Source organism: Lolium perenne, chromosome 4, assembly GCF_019359855.2.
Source record: "Lolium perenne isolate Kyuss_39 chromosome 4, Kyuss_2.0, whole genome shotgun sequence".
Taxonomy (NCBI): domain Eukaryota; kingdom Viridiplantae; phylum Streptophyta; class Magnoliopsida; order Poales; family Poaceae; genus Lolium; species Lolium perenne.
Window position 1 is genome coordinate 143066337 of NC_067247.2, and position 19015 is coordinate 143085351.

The following is a 19015-nucleotide window of genomic DNA, read 5'->3' on the forward strand; positions in this document are numbered from 1 at the left end:
CTTGTATCTAGAGATTCGAGCGGAACTCATCGAGAGGACCATGCTTGCCTGCAAATGGTATACATAGAACAGGAAATTAGAACCGCACCAAATGCACACACATGCATGGGCCGTACCTCTCCTCAAGGTATTACATGGAGCGGAAAAATTCGGCATGACCTCTCCTCAAAGTAGGACATATGGGTAGTGCAAAACTTGCCGAAACGGAAATGAATCAACATTTCGGCAAACATCCATGCACCACACCGACACACACAAGCGCTTCACCTGCAACAAGCATCCATACACACGACGGCCACACAAGATCAACAAGCATATGCATGTCTCCTCCAAGCATATGTATGTCTCCTCCAACTACTCACCTTCTAGATTCGATACCGAGACGAGACCGCGATCGATGAGTTCGAGAGGAGGAGAGAGTATGGAGAGCCTTCTCCTCAACTCCAATTAAGTATCAACCAAAGTAAGTGCAATAAATACCCAAGCAAGTGAAAAGTAGAGTCAAAATGGTATGAGAGAGAAGGGGGGGACGAGCTAGATGGAGGAAGAAGAATGACTTGTGTAGTGTGGTAGGTGGGAGGTTGGCTCACTTTTGTAGATCTGGTTCGCTAATTCTGTGGCGCACCTGAACAAATGCGCCACAGAATACCTTATTTCTGTGGCGCACGAGCCAAGCTGCGCCACAGAATAGCTTATTTTTGTGGCGCACCGTGGCTGTGCGCCACAGAATAGCTTATTTTTGTGGCGCACCGTGGCCGTGCGCCACAGAATATCTTATTTTTGTGGCGCACTGCAGTACATGCGCCATAGAAATAGTAAAACCAATGATTGGGGGTGTCAGCTGGTGGGACCCACCTAGTTTTTGTGGCGCAGGGTTCTTTGGTGCGCCACAAAATTAAGCTATTTTTGTGGCGCACCTTGCCTGGTGCGCCACAAAAAAAGTTTCTGTGGCGCATATTTAGTGGTGCGCCACAGAACTAAGCTTTTGCCTATAAGGGTTTTCCTACTAGTGAAAAGGCTATCCAGCTGCTTGAGACCCGCCTTAAAGGTACGAGATCCGGGTCTTCACTTTTTGTACTGTCATAGTTCAGGATGCATAATGTGTGCAACTTTCTGCCTTCAGAAGAATCTGTCAAGCACTCCTCGTGTGATGAGCTTTCCGCCAAAGTCAAGGTGCTTGAAGCGGAAAACGAGTCCCTCAAAGCCTTCATCCAAGAATCCTCAAGCAAGGAGACTGAGGCGAGGAAAGAGCTCTCCGAGAAGCATGCCCGCGACCTGGCGGAGCTGAATGAAAAACTGGAGAGAAGCCAGGGCCGCGTGATTTCCACAATTGCCAAGAACAAAGTTCTGGATGCGGAGGCGGAAGCCATTGACAAACTTATCTTCCGTAAGCATTTTTCCGTATCGTTGCTCCGACTAACTTGTATGAGTCCTCTCTAGCGGAACTGAATCTCTTTCTTCCACAGCAAGCCTTGGCTTTGAATGGTCAAAAGAGTCAAACCTTACGAGGACGGAGGCATACGATGAAGCGCGGATATCAATTGACGCGTTATTTGAAGCCTGTCGCGGAATCGCCACAGCTCTGTCTCTGAAGAAGGCCAAAACCACAGTCATCGATACGATGACCAAACTTATGAAGCTGGTGCCGGATTTCATCAAGGACTGGCAGGAGTCTTCAGCACGCGGAGTCGCCTCCCTAATCCTGGCCACCTGCAAGGCTCACTTCCCCTCGCTCAACCTGGCGAATGTTGCACGCGGAGCCCCCAAGGGTTCCGATATGGATGCCCTCCTCGCGGAAACCGAAGGCTATGAACAGCTGTTTGTCAGGCGAGTGGATCACTCGTTCTGGTATAACAAGCACGATCTGCCCGAAGGATTTTCCGATGCAGAGGAAGAAGCGGGTGAGCCGGAATATTACGGGGAAGGATCCGGGTCAAGCGGCGAGCATTCCAAAGGAAACTCTGGTGACGACTCCGAAGCCGGATCTGGTGACAGCGACGACGGCTCCTCCTACCAGCAATCAGAAGAGGAGGACTCCGAGTAGAGTTCCTATTTTAAACAATGAAACAAGTTGCATCATTTTGGCCCCAGAGTGGGTTTGTAATAAGACTTAAATTATTAAGTAGCTAGGAACGAAACGATTATGCATGGGGCGGAAACACTTATCCTGCTATCCGTTAATGTTATGTGCATGTTTCGTTTTATGTCGGAAAGCAAGTGCTGACTTCATTGTTTTCCGGCTTACTCGCTTGACCTTCCGCGAGCCGGAAGACCTTAGCCGGAAACGCTCGCCAGCGGCGACGAAGCCCAATGGCAGTCCGTCAATAACCGCGGAAACAAGCCCCCAGGCATTGGTGCCGGAAATCGCTACTAGGAATCCACAAGTTCGCAACAGATAACAACTTAATCAGAAAACTTAAGCTTACGTCCTAAAGGACGGTTTTGGAAATCACAACTTTCATACACGCCTAGGCGGAAATATCCAGCTCTGCGGTTTTAGTCGGAAAAAAAAAACATACACGATCTAAAATGAACAAAGGAGGTAAAAGACTCAAAGAGTGAACCACAAGCTTTATTTCATTGATCATGTATAACTATTACAGAGTTTATAACTCGGAAAATGTATGCTAAGTGTAGAAAGGACGTAGCTGTGCAATGTTCCAAGGGCGTTCTGTCTCACCGTAGATATCATCCGGATCCTCACGCTTGCGTTTCCGGTGCCAATTAGCAGGTCTGTCCCTCAGCTCACGGAAATCAACAAGGTAATACGACCCGTTATGAAGCACTTTGCTAACGACGAAGGGTCCTTCCCATGGAGATTGCAGCTTATGGTCTTTCACCTGTCGAAGGCGGAGGACCAGGTCTCCTGCCATGAAGGAGCGTTTCCGAACTCGACGACTGTGATAGCGTCGGAGCTTCTGCTGGTAAATGGCGGAGCGCTGATCAGCTAGGTTCCGAGCTTCCTCGATCAGGTCCACAGATAGCTGTCTGGCCTCGTCAGCTGTTTCTTCATTGTAGGCGGAAACCCGCGGTGAATCGTGGATGATGTCGGAGGGAAGCACGGCTTCAGATCCGTATACCAGGAAAAAAGGGGTAAACCCTGTCGATCTGTTAGGGGTAGTTCGTAAACTCCACAGAACAGCTTCCAACTCATCAGCCCAAGCTCCAGCTGCTCGTCGCAGCGGTCCTTCAAGGCGTGGTTTAATTCCTGACAATATTAGGCCATTAGCCCTTTCAACCTGACCATTGGACTGTGGATGAGCCACAGATGCGAGGTCCAGTCGTATCCCCATTGTTTCACAATAATCCCTCAATTCTCCTTGAGCGAAGTTCGTGCCATTATCTGTGATTATGCTGTGTGGGATGCCGAATCTCATCACGAGGCTGCAGACGAATTTTAGTGCCGTAGCACCATCGGCTTTTCTCACTGGCTTAGCCTCGATCCATTTGCTGAACTTGTCAACAGCGACCAGGAGGTACTCAAAACCACCAGGAGATGATCTTTTTAACTTACCAACCATATCGAGCCCCCAGACCGCAAATGGCCAGGTGATAGGTATGGTCTTCAGCTCTTGGGCTGGAGCGTTTGGTTGAGTAGCGTAATACTGACAACCTCGGTAGGTCTTAACTATTTTATCAGCGTCTTCTTTAGCTGTAAGCCAATAGAAACCTAACCGAAAAGCTTTTGCAACGAGTGATCTGGGAGCGGCATGATGCCCGCAATCCCCTGCGTGGATCTCTCTAAGGATTTCAATGCCATCTTGATTGGAGACGCATTTAAGAAATACCCCTGCTGCACTCCGTTTGTAGAGCTGTCCATCAACTATTGTGTAGGTTCTTGCTCGTCTGACGATCTGTCTAGCGAGGACCTCGTCCTCTGGCAACTTCTGATCGATGAGGTAGTCCAGGAAAGGCTGTGTCCAAGCCGGAATGATAGCCATCACTTCCCTAGCCGGAGACACTGCCACCTCTGGGTTTTCCGGGTTAGCGCCCTTAACTGAGGGTATCCGGAGATGCTCCAGGAAAATGCAAGTCGGAATTTGTTTACTGCCCGATCCGAGCTTGGATAGCATGTCTGCCGCTGTGTTATCGTCTCTCCTGACGTACTTGACTTCGTATCCGAGGAAGCACTTGGCGATCTCGTCAACTTCGTCTCTGTAGGCCGCCATGACGGAATTTCTGGCGTTCCAGGTTCCGGCTACTTGTTGTGCCACCAGGTCGGAATCTCCACAGCATATGATGTGCTTGATCCCAATTTCCTTAGCGATGCGCAGACCGTGTAGTAGAGCCTCATATTCCGCCATGTTGTTAGTAGCTTCGAAGTGGATCTGCAGAACATACTGCAGTTCTTCTCCGGTAGGGGACTTTAGGGTGACTCCGGCTCCTGAGCCTTGATGCTGCTTGGATCCATCGAAGTGCATGACCCATGTTTCTGGTTCCGGCTCCAGACTTGCATCCGGAGCTTCTGTCCAATCTGCGAAAAAATCTGCCAAGACTTGGGATTTAACCGCAGTCCTGGGCTTGTAAGCGATGTCGAAGGCGGATAGTTCAATGCCCCATTTAGCCGTACGTCCTGTTGCGTCAGCGTTGTTGAGAATTGTTGACAGCGGAGCCTTGCTCACGACTGTTACTGGATGCTCTTGGAAGTAATGCCTCAAATTCCGGCTGCCAAGGAACACGCCATAAGCTAGCTTCTGAAAGTGAGGATATCTCTGTTTTGATTCCGTCAGCACCTCGCTAATGTAGTGGACAGGTCTCTGGACGTCATATTCGTGACCTTCTTCCTTTCGCTCCACCACGATGACGAGGCTGATGACTTTGTTGGTAGCTGCCAGATAAAGGAGCATTGGCTCTGACTCTGCTGGAGCTGCCAAGATAGGTGGGGAGGTAAGTATTTCCTTCAACCCTCGAAGAGCTGCGTCAGCTGCGTCGTCCCAGACAAATTTGTCTGTTTTCTTCAGCAGCTTGTACAGAGGTAGCGCCTTCTCGCCAAGACGGCTAACAAACCTACTGATTGCTGCGACGCAACCAGTTAGTCGTTGCACATCTTTGAGACAAGTTGGCCGTTTGATGCACAGGATTGCCTTGATCTTTTCCGGGTTAACCTCAATGCCTCTGTGAGAGACTATGAAGCCAAGGAGTTTTCCGGCTGGCACGCCAAAAACGCACTTCAGCGGATTCAACATCATCTTGTACCTGCGGAGGTTGTCGAAGGTTTCTGTGAGGTCGCTGATCAAGTCGGAACCTTTCCGGGTCATGACCGCGATGTCGTCGACGTAGGCGTGCACGTTCCGGCCGATTTGGTCCTTCAGGCACCGCTGCATCGTTCGTTGGTAAGTAGCACCTGCATTTTTCAAACCAAAGGGCATAGTAACATAGCAGTAAGTACCAAACGGGGTAATGAATGAAGTCGCCTTTTGGTCGGATTCCTTCATCCGGATCTGATGATACCCGGAATACGCATCAAGAAAACACAGAAGTTCCGCCCTCGCTGTCGTTGCCTAATCGACGGTACCCCGGAGGAGGGATCCTCACGAGGGGGAGAAGAAGTAGGGGCCATAGGGCGGAGTGCTCTCGGGACGGTGGTACGCGAGTTACCCAGCTTCGGAACACCTGCACGATGACAGGGCCTACTGCTGCTTGTCTGGAATTAACTGGGCGCTTTCGCGTTGTTACAATGAGTTGTGGTTGTGCCTCTAGGGCTCCCGGGATCCAGCTTATAAAGGCGCACGGATCTAGGGTTTACATGGAGAGTCCTAGCCGGATTACAGATAGCCTAGCTACGGTACAATATCTTGCCGTGCACGTCACGGATCCGCCTTCCATACACGTCGTACTGGATCCGGGTTCCTCATGAGCCTCCATGGATCCGGGTTACCCCTATGTCGGTACGGATCCGGCTTACTGATCCTGGGCTGGACTTCTTCCTTTATGATCAACAGCAACTGGGCCGCCCGATAGGCCACATGCCTCATCACCGTCTGTGGGCCACCCGGGCTTGCCGGATCTAGGCACTGTCGATGGTACACCCATGAAGTATACCCACAACAGTAGCCCCCAGAGTTCTCCGAGTTTCACCTGCAGTTTCCGCCATGCTTGTACCTTTAGTTTCCGGCATCGTTGGCAACGCGGAGAAACTTGAAGAACTCCAACTTCGCATTTTCTTATTTTTCCAACTTACAGCCGGAAAATGCTCTCATCCTGCGGGACTTCATCCATCGACATTCCAAAGAACATTTCCGGGTTACTCCCTGCTCGCGAACGAGAGCCAACTTATCTTCACACAATTACCCGGAATCTTAAAAGACTCAAACGGTTCCGCCAATTCTGGCGCCATTTTCGCGCGATTTGCGCGGTAACTTATCTCTAGCCATTTTTACCGCTAGGGTTTGGGACACGTGTCATGCATCCAACGGCGCGACGCTTGCGTTCCGACCACAGGATGCGGAGCACGAATCTTATCCCCTCAGCCTATAAATATCAGCCGTCGAGACCCCTTACCCTCATTCACCCCCTTCTCACCTTCCTGCCGAGCGCCGCCCGTGAGCCCTTTCTCCGCCGTGCCGGAACCTGCCGGAGTAATCGCCGGAGCATCGCCGGAGCGAACCCACCACCGCAGTGTTCTTCGTGTTCTTAACTCCGGCGAGCCACCGCACGGAAAACTCGTCGCCGGCGACTCCGACCACCGCACACGCCATTACGGTAAATCTTCGAGCTTCATCTTCGCGCCGTAGTTGGTAGGGGTGAACCTGGGGAAGACGATGTGGGATCCGACTAAGGAAAGTTTCCGCCAAACTCTTTTTCTTCAGATGTCTTCAACGACTCCACCTCCGAGCTCGGAACCAATCATGGCGACGCCAATCTCCTCCGCCCCTCCTCCCTTTGCTCCAGTCAGGCTGGATCCTTCAAAGGATTCCGGCAAGGAGGCTGAGGGGACCTCTGCTCACCCGGAGAAAACCTCCGGGGCGGGTCAAACGGAGCAGCAGGCGGAAGAGGCTGCCAAGAAATCGAAAGCTCGGAAGCGCGACTCCGAAGCTAAGGGGAAGTGGTGGCCCTGCACCACCACTGAGATGGAATTGAAGAATCTCGAGGCGGAGGGCTTCCTGCAACCCGGAAGCTGGAGGTCAGTTCCAAATGAACCAGCTCCGGCTCCGAGGGATGACGAGATGGTGCTGACAAAGGCACTGGTGGAGCGCGGATTTTCATTTCCGCCTTCGGACTTCTTTCGGGAGATTCTGAAGACGTATGGACTCCAACCCCACAACATATCTCCGAACAGCGTGCTCGCCATCAGCAACCACGTCGCTCTCTGCGAAGGCCACCTCCGGGTTGCCCCTGAGATCTCTCTGTTCCAATATTTTTTCTCTGTCAAGAAGGAGAAGATCCGCCAGACTTCCGAGTTGGCGACTTGCGGTTCCGTCACCTTCATAATCCGCCCGGGCCGCGTCTACCCCCCCACCGACCGCCACGAATCCGCGAGGTACTGGTCCGGGGGTTTCTTCTACTTGAAGGACGTCTCTGACCCCGCGAGCGACAGGAAGCTGCCGCCTTTCAAGAACTGCCCCGCCACCGAGCTTCCGTCATGGACGCACTGCCCCCACTTCTCCGACTCGCCTCAGCTGACCCGCGCTGTCAGGCGGATCTGCAAGCTCACGGAGGAGGGGCTGACGGGGAAGGATTTAACCCTTTCCTGGTTCACGAAGCGGATCCAGCCGCTGCAACACAGGGACCGCCTGATGTTTGAATACACAGGGCGCGACGATCCAATGCGCGCCACCAAAGACAATCTCTCCGCCGACGCCATCGACAAGAGGATCCGGGTCCTCATCAAAATCCCACGTGAACTCCACGTTCACGTATGCAACAAAGACATCCACACGGAGGGATCCGGAACCGCGGTACGTCGTCTTGACTTTGGTTTATTGTTTTTCTTCAAACTTTTTTGTCTAAGCGTTAACTTTGCATTCAGCTCGAGGCGCTTGAGGAAAGCGAACTCGAAACTCTCCTCCGAGTCCCGTCCACCGGCAACGCGGATCCGGAAGCCACATCGGAGGCGGAAGCTCCTGAAGCTCCACGTCCTGAGAAGAGGAAGAAGCCAGCCCCTTCCAGCCCTTATGCGAAACGCCCTCGCGAGACGCTCAGCATTGCGGCTACCCGGAAAGCTGAGGCGGAAAAGAAGCGCCTCTCTCTGATTAATACCAGGAACAAAGGGCAGCCTGCCATCCAGCATTTCTTCAAACCTTCCGGGTAAACGTCCACTTCCGAGACCCAAGTTCTGGTTTAACGCTTGCTCTTATACTTTTATGTTTTTTCTGAAGCTCCGGAAGCCAGCCCCCCAAGGCCCCAAGGGTCCTCAAGAAGAAAGCCAAGCCATCTCCGGCTTCATTTCCCATTACTCCTGAGGTTGAAGTTCCGCCCAAGGCTTCCTCCGCCACCAAGCCGGATCCAAAGGATATCATCGACATTGATGACCTTCCTGAAGATCCCGTTCATCATGGTGATTCCGCCAAGGGGACCTCGTCACCAATTCCTCCGCCAGATCAACCAAGCTCCGCTTTCGCGGGGCCCACTGAAGGAGAACAGGAGCAAAAGGCTAAGCTCCTCCAAGTTACCAACGCGATCCGAGTCAACCTCCAACCAACTCCGTCCCTCCAAAAACTTACCCTTGCAGAACGTCACGCGGAAGTTTCCGCCATGCTGAACAAGGTATGGGGAAAACCGGACGAGGAGGTGCGTGAACTCGCCGAGCTGGAGAACGACTTGAAGGATTTTTTCGCCAAGCACAAGGAAGTGCGGCAGGTAACACTAGCCCCCAAGCATTGGGTGATATAGTTCCGTGCAACGTGTATTATCCGATGCTTTCCCAGAATGTACTTTAGACGGAATTTTAAAAAAATTTATACCTACTGAATTCCTCGCTAGCCCCCAGGATTTTTAAATATCCGGCTAACTTCCTGCTGCTTCACAGACCACACGGAAATTGCACGAAGATCTGTGCATTCACGTGCTAGAGCAGATCACGGAGATCGAGGGGCTGCGCCAGAACGCGGAAAACAGCCAAAAGGCTATCCAGCTGCTTGAGACCCGCCTTAAAGGTACGAGATCCGGGTCTTCACTTTTTGTACTGTCATAGTTCATGATGCATAATGTGTGCAACTTTCTGCCTTCAGAAGAATCTGCCAAGCACTCCTCGTTTGATGAGCTTTCCGCCAAAGTCAAGGTGCTTGAGGCGGAGAACGAGTCCCTCAAAGCCTTCATCCAAGAATCCTCAAGCAAGGAGACTGAGGCGAGGAAAGAGCTCTCCGAGAAGCATGCCCGCGACCTGGCGGAGCTGAATGAAAAACTGGAGAGAAGCCAGGGCCGCGTGATTTCCACAATTGCCAAGAACAAAGTTCTGGAAGCGGAGGCGGAAGCCATTGACAAACTTATCTTCCGTAAGCATTTTTCCGTATCGTTGCTCCGACTAACTTGTATGGGTCCTCTCTAGCGGAACTGAATCTCTTTCTTCCACAGCAAGCCTTGGCTTTGAATGGTCAAAAGAGTCAAACCTTACGAGGACGGAGGCATACGATGAAGCGCGGATATCAATTGACGCGTTATTTGAAGCCTGTCGCGGAATCGCCACAGCTCTGTCTCTGAAGAAGGCCAAAACCACAGTCATCGATACGATGACCAAACTTATGAAGCTGGTGCCGGATTTCATCAAGGACTGGCAGGAGTCTTCAGCACGCGGAGTCGCCTCCCTAATCCTGGCCACCTGCAAGGCTCACTTCCCCTCGCTCAACCTGGCGAATGTTGCACGCGGAGCCCCCAAGGGTTCCGACATGGATGCCCTCCTCACGGAAACCGAAGGCTATGAACAGCTGTTTGTCAGGCGAGTGGATCACTCGTTCTGGTATAACAAGCACGATCTGCCCGAAGGATTTTCCGATGCAGAGGAAGAAGCGGGTGAGCCAGAGTATTACGGGGAAGGATCCGGGTCAAGCGGCGAGCATTCCGGAGGAAACTCTGGTGACGACTCCGAAGCCGGATCTGGTGACAGCGACGACGGCTCCTCCTACCAGCAATCAGAAGAGGAGGACTCCGAGTAGAGTTCCTGTTTTAAACAATGAAACAAGTTGCATCATTTTGGCCCCAGAGTGGGTTTGTAATAAGACTTAAATTATTAAGTAGCTAGGAACGAAACGATTATGCATGGGGCGGAAACACTTATCCTGCTATCCGTTAATATTATGTGCATGTTTCGTTTTATGTCGGAAAGCAAGTGCTGACTTCATTGTTTTCCGGCTTACTCGCTTGACCTTCCGCGAGCCGGAAGACCTTAGCCGGAAACGCTCGCCAGCGGCGACGAAGCCCAATGGCAGTCCGTCAATAACCGCGGAAACAAGCCCCCAGGCATAGGTGCCGGAAATCGCTACTAGGAATCCACAAGTTCGCAACAGATAACAACTTAATCAGAAAACTTAAGCTTACGTCCTAAAGGACGATTTTGGAAATCACAACTTTCATACACGCCTAGGCGGAAATATCCAGCTCTGCGGTTTTAGTCGGAAAAAACATACACGATCTAAAATGAACAAGTAAAGGAGGTAAAAGACTCAAAGAGTGAACCATAAGCTTTATTTCATTGATCATGTATAACTATTACAGAGTTTATAACTCGGAAAGTATATGCTAAGTGTAGAAAGGACGTAGCTGTGCGATGTTCCAAGGGCGATCTGTTTCATCGTAAATGTCATCCGGATCCTCACGCTTGCGTTTCCGGTGCCAGTTAGCAGGTCTATCCCTCAGCTCGCGGAAATCAACAAGGTAGTACGACCCGTTATGGAGCACTTTGCTAACGACGAAGGGTCCTTCCCATGGAGATTGCAGCTTATGGTCTTTCACCTGTCGAAGGCGGAGGACCAGGTCTCCTGCCATGAAGGAGCGATTCCGAACTCGACGACTGTGATAGCGTCGGAGCTTCTGCTGGTAGATGGCGGAGCGCTGATCAGCTAGGTTCCGAGCTTCCTCGATCAGGTCCACAGATAGCTGTCTGGCCTCGTCAGCTGTTTCTTCATTGTAGGCGGAAACTCGCGGTGAATCGTGGATGATGTCGGAGGGAAGCACGGCTTCGGATCCGTATACCAGGAAAAATGGGGTGAACCCTGTTGATCTGTTAGGGGTAGTTCGTAAACTCCATAAAACAGCTTCCAACTCGTCAGCCCAAGCTCCAGCTGCTCGTCGCAGTGGTTCTTCAAGGCGCGGCTTAATTCCTGATAATATTAGACCGTTAGCCCTTTCAACCTGACCGTTAGATTGTGGATGAGCCACAGATGCAAGGTCCAGTCGAATCCCCATTGTGTCACAATAATCCCTCAACTCTCCTTGGGCGAAGTTTGTGCCATTATCTGTGATTATGCTGTGTGGGATGCCGAATCTCATCACGAGGCTGCAGACGAATTTTAGTGCCGTAGCACCATCGGCTTTTCTCACTGGCTTTGCCTCGATCCACTTGCTGAATTTGTCAACAGCGACCAGGAGGTACTCAAAACCGCCAGGAGATGATCTTTTTAACTTACCAACCATATCAAGCCCCCAGACCGCAAATGGCCAGGTGATAGGTATGGTCTTCAGCTCTTGGGCTGGAGCGTTTGGTTGAGTAGCGTAGTACTGACAACCTCGGCAGGTTTTTACCAGCTTGTCAGCATCTTCTTTAGCTGTGAGCCAGTAGAATCCTAGCCGGAAAGCTTTGGCAACGAGGGATCTGGGAGCGGCGTGATGCCCGCAATCCCCTGCATGGATCTCTCTGAGGATTTCAATGCCATCTTGATTGGAGACGCATTTGAGAAACACCCCCGCTGCACTTCGTTTGTAGAGCTGTCCATCAACAATTGTGTAGGTTCTCGCTCGTCTGATGATCTGTCGTGCGAGGACCTCGTCCTCTGGCAACTTTTGATCGATGAGGTAGTCCAGGAAAGGCTGTGTCCAAGCCGGAATGATAGCCATCACTTCCCTAGCCGGAGACACTGCCACCTCTGGGTTTTCCGGGTTAGCGCCCTTAACCGAGGGTATCCGGAGATGCTCCAGGAAAATGCCGGGCGGAATTTGCTTCCTGCCGGATCCGAGCTTGGATAGCATGTCTGCCGCTGTGTTATCGTCTCTCCTGACGTACTTGACTTCGTATCCGAGGAAGCACTTGGCGATCTCGTCAACTTCGTCTCTGTAGGCCGCCATGACGGAATTTACGGCGTTCCAGGTTCCGGCTACTTGTTGTGCCACCAGGTCGGAATCTCCACAGCATATGATGTGCTTGATCCCAATTTCCTTAGCGATGCGCAGACCGTGTAGTAGAGCCTCATATTCCGCCATGTTGTTAGTAGCTTCGAAGTGGATCTGCAGAACGTACTGCAGTTCTTCTCCGGTAGGGGACTTCAGGGTGACTCCGGCTCCTGAGCCTTGATGCTGCTTGGATCCATCGAAGTGCATGACCCATGTCTCTGGTTCCGGCTCCAGACTTGCATCCGGAGCTTCTGTCCAATCTGCAACGAAATCTGCCAAGACTTGGGATTTAACCGCAGTCCTGGGCTTGTAAGCGATGTCGAAGGCGGATAATTCGATGCCCCATTTAGCCGTACGTCCTGTTGCGTCAGCGTTGTTGAGAATTGTTGACAGCGGAGCCTTGCTCACAACTGTAACTGGATGCTCTTGGAAGTAATGCCTCAGCTTCCGGCTGCCTAGGAACACGCCATAAGCTAGCTTCTGAAAGTGAGGATATCTCTGTTTTGATTCCGTCAGCACCTCGCTAATGTAGTAGACAGGTCTCTGGACGTCATATTCATGACCTTCTTCCTTTCGCTCCACCACGATGACGAGGCTGATGACTTTGTTGGTAGCTGCCAGATAAAGGAGCATTGGCTCTGACTCTGCTGGAGCTGCCAAGATAGGTGGGGAGGTAAGTATTTCCTTCAACCCTCGAAGAGCTGCGTCGGCTGCGTCGTCCCAGACAAATTTGTCTGTTTTCTTCAGCAGCTTGTACAGAGGTAGCGCCTTCTCGCCAAGACGGCTAACAAACCTACTGATTGCTGCGACGCAACCAGTTAGTCGTTGCACATCTTTGAGACAAGTTGGCCGTTTGATGCACAGGATTGCCTTGATCTTTTCCGGGTTAACCTCAATGCCTCTGTGAGAGACTATGAAGCCAAGGAGTTTTCCGGCTGGCACGCCAAAAACGCACTTCAGCGGATTCAACATCATCTTGTACCTGCGGAGGTTGTCGAAGGTTTCTGTGAGGTCGCTGATCAAGTCGGAACCTTTCCGGGTCATGACCGCAATGTCGTCGACGTAGGCGTGCACGTTCCGGCCGATTTGGTCCTTCAGGCACCGCTGCATCGTGCGTTGGTAAGTAGCACCTGCGTTTTTCAAACCAAAAGGCATAGTAACATAGCAGTAAGTACCAAACGGGGTAATGAATGAAGTCGCCTTTTGGTCGGATTCCTTCATCCGGATCTGATGATACCCGGAATACGCATCAAGAAAACACAGAAGTTTCGCCCCCGCCGTCGAATCAATGACTTGGTCAATGCGCGGCAAGGGGAACGGATCCTTCGGGCAATGTTTGTTCAAGCCAGAGTAATCGATGCACATTCTTAGTATTTCAGTGTTCTTTTTGGGTACAAGGACGGGATTCGCGACCCAATCGGTATGGATAACTTCTATTACAAAACCTGCTTCTAGTAACTTTGCCAGTTCCATTCCTATGGCGCGGCGCTTCTTATCTCCAAAGCGTCGCATAGCTTGCTTCACTGGTTTGGCCCCTGGATTTATGTTGAGGTAGTGCTCGGCGAGTTCCCTAGGTACTCCGGACATGTCAGAAGGTTGCCATGCGAAGATATCCATGTTAGCGCGGAGGAACTCGACGAGCGCGCTTTCCTATTTGGGGTCCATGTTGGCTCCGACTGAAACCTGCTTGGAAGAGTCACCTGGGATGAGGTCATGCTTCTTGGTTTCTATCGCGGGCTTGAAGGAGGTTTTCTGCTCGGAGATCTGCTTCTTGGTGGTCTGCATCTCAGTCGGATCCACCGCGGCTCTGTAGCCTTTCAGCTCTTCTCCGGATATCACAGACTCTGCGAAGGCGGCTTCGCCTAACTCGCACTCATGAGCCTTTTTGTAGTCTCCGGATACGGTAATCATACCTTTAGGACCCGGAATCTTGAGCTTGTTGTAGATGTAGCACGCTCTTGCGTGGAACTTGTGGTAGGTGGGCCTGCCGAAGATGACGTGGTAGGAACTCTTGAAGGGCACAACTTCAAACGTGATCTTTTCTTGGCGGAAATTATGAACATCGCCAAAAGCCACGGGAAGTGTTATGCTGCCGAGGGAATTCGCCTTCTTACCCGGAACCACGCCATGAAACTCAGTGTTGCTGTGTTTGAGCTGTTCCTTGGTGAGGTTCATCCGCTCTAGAGTCTCCAGGTACATGATGTTCAGACTAGCTCCACCATCCATGAGGCACTTGGAGAAGTCATACCCATCTATGCGGGGACTTACAACCAAGGCGTAGCATTCTTTTGGCACAACGGCAGGGTGATCCTCCCTGTCAAATGTGCACGGGACTTCCGACCACCTGACATACTGCGGCACAGCCGGAACTGTGGCGTTCAGGATCCGGGTAGCTGATTTGGTAGCGCGGACTGTTGGGGTTCCGAGGAAAGTGTGGTAAGCCCCCACGCTCTTTTTATCGAATGGGTTGGATTTTCCTGCGGATCCTGCCTTGGGATCCGGCGAGTTATCATCCTCATCCATCGCCTCGGAACTATCATCTTCTTTGTCCTTGTTCTTGCCCTTGCCACCTTTGCCGCGTGGGCGGTGCTTCCGGGCGCGCTTGTATCCTGCCTCCGGGTCGTTTTTTAGATCATTGACCCACTTGCAGTTGCGGTTGGTGTGAGTGGACTTCCCCGTAGCCGGATCCAGATGGGCCAGGCAGGGCATGTCTCTGTATTCCTCATAGGTTTGCGGGGCGCGGGATCCGCCAGCTGTGACCTCGGAGGTATGCTGCTGACCCCTGCCGGCTCCGCCTCCGCGTCCGCGTCCTCTGCCGCCTCCTGAACCTCCGCGTTGAAACGCCATGGCGATCATCTCGGATCCGCCACTCTTCTGGTCATCAGGGTTCTTGCGCTTATGGCTGCTGCTGCTACCGTTGTCACGGTTCTTCTTTTGCTGATGCAGGGGGATCGCTGTGGCTGCGAGATCACCGCCTGCGTCGTCATCGGCGGTAGTGTGATCGCTGGCGATGGTGATCATGTCGTCCAACGTCAGTTGATTTGCATTGACCATGCAAGTTAGCTTGTGCCGTAGCAATCCTCCTCGCTGCAAGCCCCCAATGAAGGCGTGTATTGCTGTGCGGTTGTCGACGTTCTCGCACTCGTTTCTGCATGCTAACCATCGGGTGAGGAAATTCCTCGATGTTTCGCCCTTCTTCTGGATGCATGCCTGTAGGTCGCTTGTTGTGGCAGGTCTCTTGTAGGTGCCCCTGAAGTGTTTCTCGAAAGCGTTCTTCAGGTCGAACCAGCAAAAGATGGAATTCTTCTCGAGGTCGCTTAGCCAGATCCGGGCTGGACCTACAAGGTACAACTGAAGCATGCGGCAGGCGATGTTAGGGGTTCCTCCGGCGAAGGTTACAGCATTGTAGTAATCCTCAATCCAGGTATCCGGCCTTTTGGTGCCATCATAATGCTTCAGGTTTCCGGGTAGCTTGAGGTTCATCCTTGGCTTTGGTTCCTCTCGAATCATCCTGCCAAAGCACTTCGGACCGATGTAGTCGGTTCTGTATTCGTTGAGGCGATCCCGTGCGTCGCGTGAGCCGTGGCGAGGAGACTTTGAGCGAGAGCGAGATCTTCGACCGTTGCCTCCGCCTCCACCTCCGCCTCCACCGCTAGGTGGTGGTGAGGGAGACCTGCGAGGTGGGCGGTGCGATCTCTTGCTTCCGCCTTCTGACTCTCCTCGGCCTTCCTGGTGCTGGCTCCGGCTCCTGTGGCTGCCTTCGCCCTGGCGCTGGCTGCCCTGGTCGTTCCTGCGAGGCTCCGGGTCACGGCTCCGGCGAGGCTCTGGGTCCCGGCTCCGACGAGGTTCTGGATCGCGGTCCTCATTCCGACTCCTCCTGGGCTCGGGCTCATGAACATTGCTCTGGTTCCGGCGAGGTTCCGGCGAGCGCTCCCTGTTTCTGTTTCTTGGCAGCACGTTGTCGCGGATAACAATCCCACCATGCCCTGGGGGCCTGGTGTTTCCGGCTGGACTACGGCGGCGAGGGGGTCGCGGGTAACCGTTGGGCGGAGGAGAGGGGTTGCGGTATTTGTCTCGTCCAGAGTACATCGCATCCTTTCCCTTTCTTGGATCTGACGGTGGCGTCTTTGATGGTACGGGGATTGGATTTGGGTGTTCCCTGGCTTTCCTTCTGCGCTCCGAGGATCCGGTGTGTGATTCGTCATCGGGTCGCCGATCAGCGCGGGCGTCCTTCTGCGCGGTAGATATACAGATATCCGGATTGGATTCCAACCTGCGCGAAGTATCCGCCTTGCTTTGCTGCTGCATTGCTGAAGCGACGAGTGTGCGAAGATAGTTGATATCGACCTCTTCGTCCTTCTTCTGCAGTAGTTCCGCAGCTTTTAGCATGTTGTCCTTTGGGGTTTCCAGCGGCTGGTGCTCTGCGGGCGTGTTGAAGGGTATCCTGCGAGGCGGAATTGCTTCTCTAACAATTCGATCGGCCTCCGCCTGCGCATAGATCATCTTTACTTCCCACTCAGCCCTCATGCTCTTGACTTGCTCGAGTGTGGCAGCAATCTCGCGGTCCTGTCTGTCGAAGTTTTCCGCCCAGGCTGCATGATCTGCCCTCCCTACCTTTAACGCAGCTTCGGTATCGGCGAGCTTCTTGGCTGTGGCCAGCATTTCCTTTCTGGTGGTTTCTAGAGCCTCCAGATCTGCGGCGTCGCCCGGGGTTATAGGTGTGTTAAGAACTGCTCGCGCGGCCACCTCCTCTGCTGACAGGATTTCCTCCGAGGAAGAATCCCTTTGGGGTCGTACCCGAGACATTGGAGATCCTTGTTGGGATGGTTGAGGGTCAGATTGGCTGGTTGGTTCTTCAGATCCAGTTTGTCCCTGCGCTGCTATCGTTGCGAGAACCTGTTTAGGCTGGGCGGAGTCGACTTCAGGCTGATCACTGTATCCGTATTCCCTTATCTTGCGAACGAAGTCATCAGACTCCATGGAGGGGGTATCTCCCGAAATTGGGCTCAGGTTGCCCAAAATCGATTCTTCAACCGGAGTCTCGCTTTCTCCGACAAGCTCAGCCTGATCCGGATCCGCGTTGTGTTCCGGTGCCTCTTCCTGCTCAGGACCAGCTCCGTCTTCTTGAGGGGCGGTTCCGGCGGTATGGGCCAAGAAGTGTACGAAGTGGCACCTCTGCTTTTCTAACACCTGGGAGACCCAGGCGGATCTGCATTGGTCTTCCACCTTTGTTTCCTGCTCAGGGGCGGATTGGGTGGGCTTTGAAATTTCCAGATCCAAGGCGGAATCTTCCTTGGGAAGCTCCTGCGTCTCAGATCGGATCTTCGCGACAGCGTCCAGCTCTGCGGCGGTCGCGTCTGCGTTACTTACCAGTGGGTTTCCGTTGGAATCGACGGTTTCCCCGATGAAGATGTGTATGCCGCCAATTGGGACGATGGAGAGCTTGACGGGGTTTGTCCTAGCCGGAATCCAGCACTCATCCGGAGGGACGATCGGCAGATTTCCGGCGTAAAGGACGCGCCCCACAGCGATGGTGTCGTCGTAGCTTCCCATGGCGGAACCCTCCCGGTTCCGGCCTCCAGACGCCACAGGCCCCACGGTGGGCGCCAACTGTCATTGCCTAATCGACGGTACCCCGGAGGAGGGATCCTCACGAGGGGGAGAAGAAGTAGGGGCCATAGGGCGGAGTGCTCTCGGGACGGTGGTACGCGAGTTACCCAGCTTCGGAACACCTGCACGATGACAGGGCCTACTGCTGCTTGTCTGGAATTATCTGGGCGCTTTCGCGTTGTTACAATGAGTTGTGGTTGTGCCTCTAGGGCTCCCGGGATCCGGCTTATAAAGGCGCACGGATCTAGGGTTTACATGGAGAGTCCTAGCCGGATTACAGATAGCCTAGCTACGGTACAATATCTTGCCATGCACGTCACGGATCCGCCTTCCATACACGTCGTACTGGATCCGGGTTCCTCATGAGCCTCCATGGATCCGGGTTACCCCTATGTCGGTACGGATCCGGCTTACTGATCCTGGGCTGGACTTCTTCCTTTATGATCAACAGCAACTGGGCCGCCCGATGGGCCACATGCCTCATCACCGTCTGTGGGCCACCCGGGCTTGCCGGATCTAGGCACTGTCGATGGTACACCCATGAAGTATACCCACAACACCCGCCGTCGAATCAATGACCTGGTCAATGCGCGGCAAGGGGAACGGATCCTTCGGGCAATGCTTGTTCAAGCCAGAGTAATCGATGCACATTCTTAGTATTTCAGTGTCTTTTTTGGGTACAAGGACGGGATTCGCGACCCAATCGGTGTGGATAACTTCTATTACAAAACCTGCTTCTAGTAACTTTGCTAGTTCCATTCCTATGGCGCGGCGCTTCTTGTCTCCAAAGCGTCGCATAGCTTGCTTCACTGGTTTGGCCCCCGGATTTATGTTGAGGTAGTGCTCGGCGAGTTCCCTAGGTACTCCGGACATGTCAGAAGGTTGCCATGCGAAGATATCCATGTTAGCGCGGAGGAACTCGACGAGCGCGCTTTCCTATTTGGGGTCCATGTTGGCTCCGACTGAAACCTGCTTGGAAGAGTCACCTGGGATGAGGTCATGCTTCTTGGTTTCTATCGCGGCCTTGAAGGAGGTTTTCTGCTCGGAGATCTGCTTCTTGGTGGTCTGCATCTCAGTCGGATCCACCGCGGCTCTGTAGCCTTTCAGCTCTTCTCCAGATATCACAGACTCTGCGAAGGCGGCT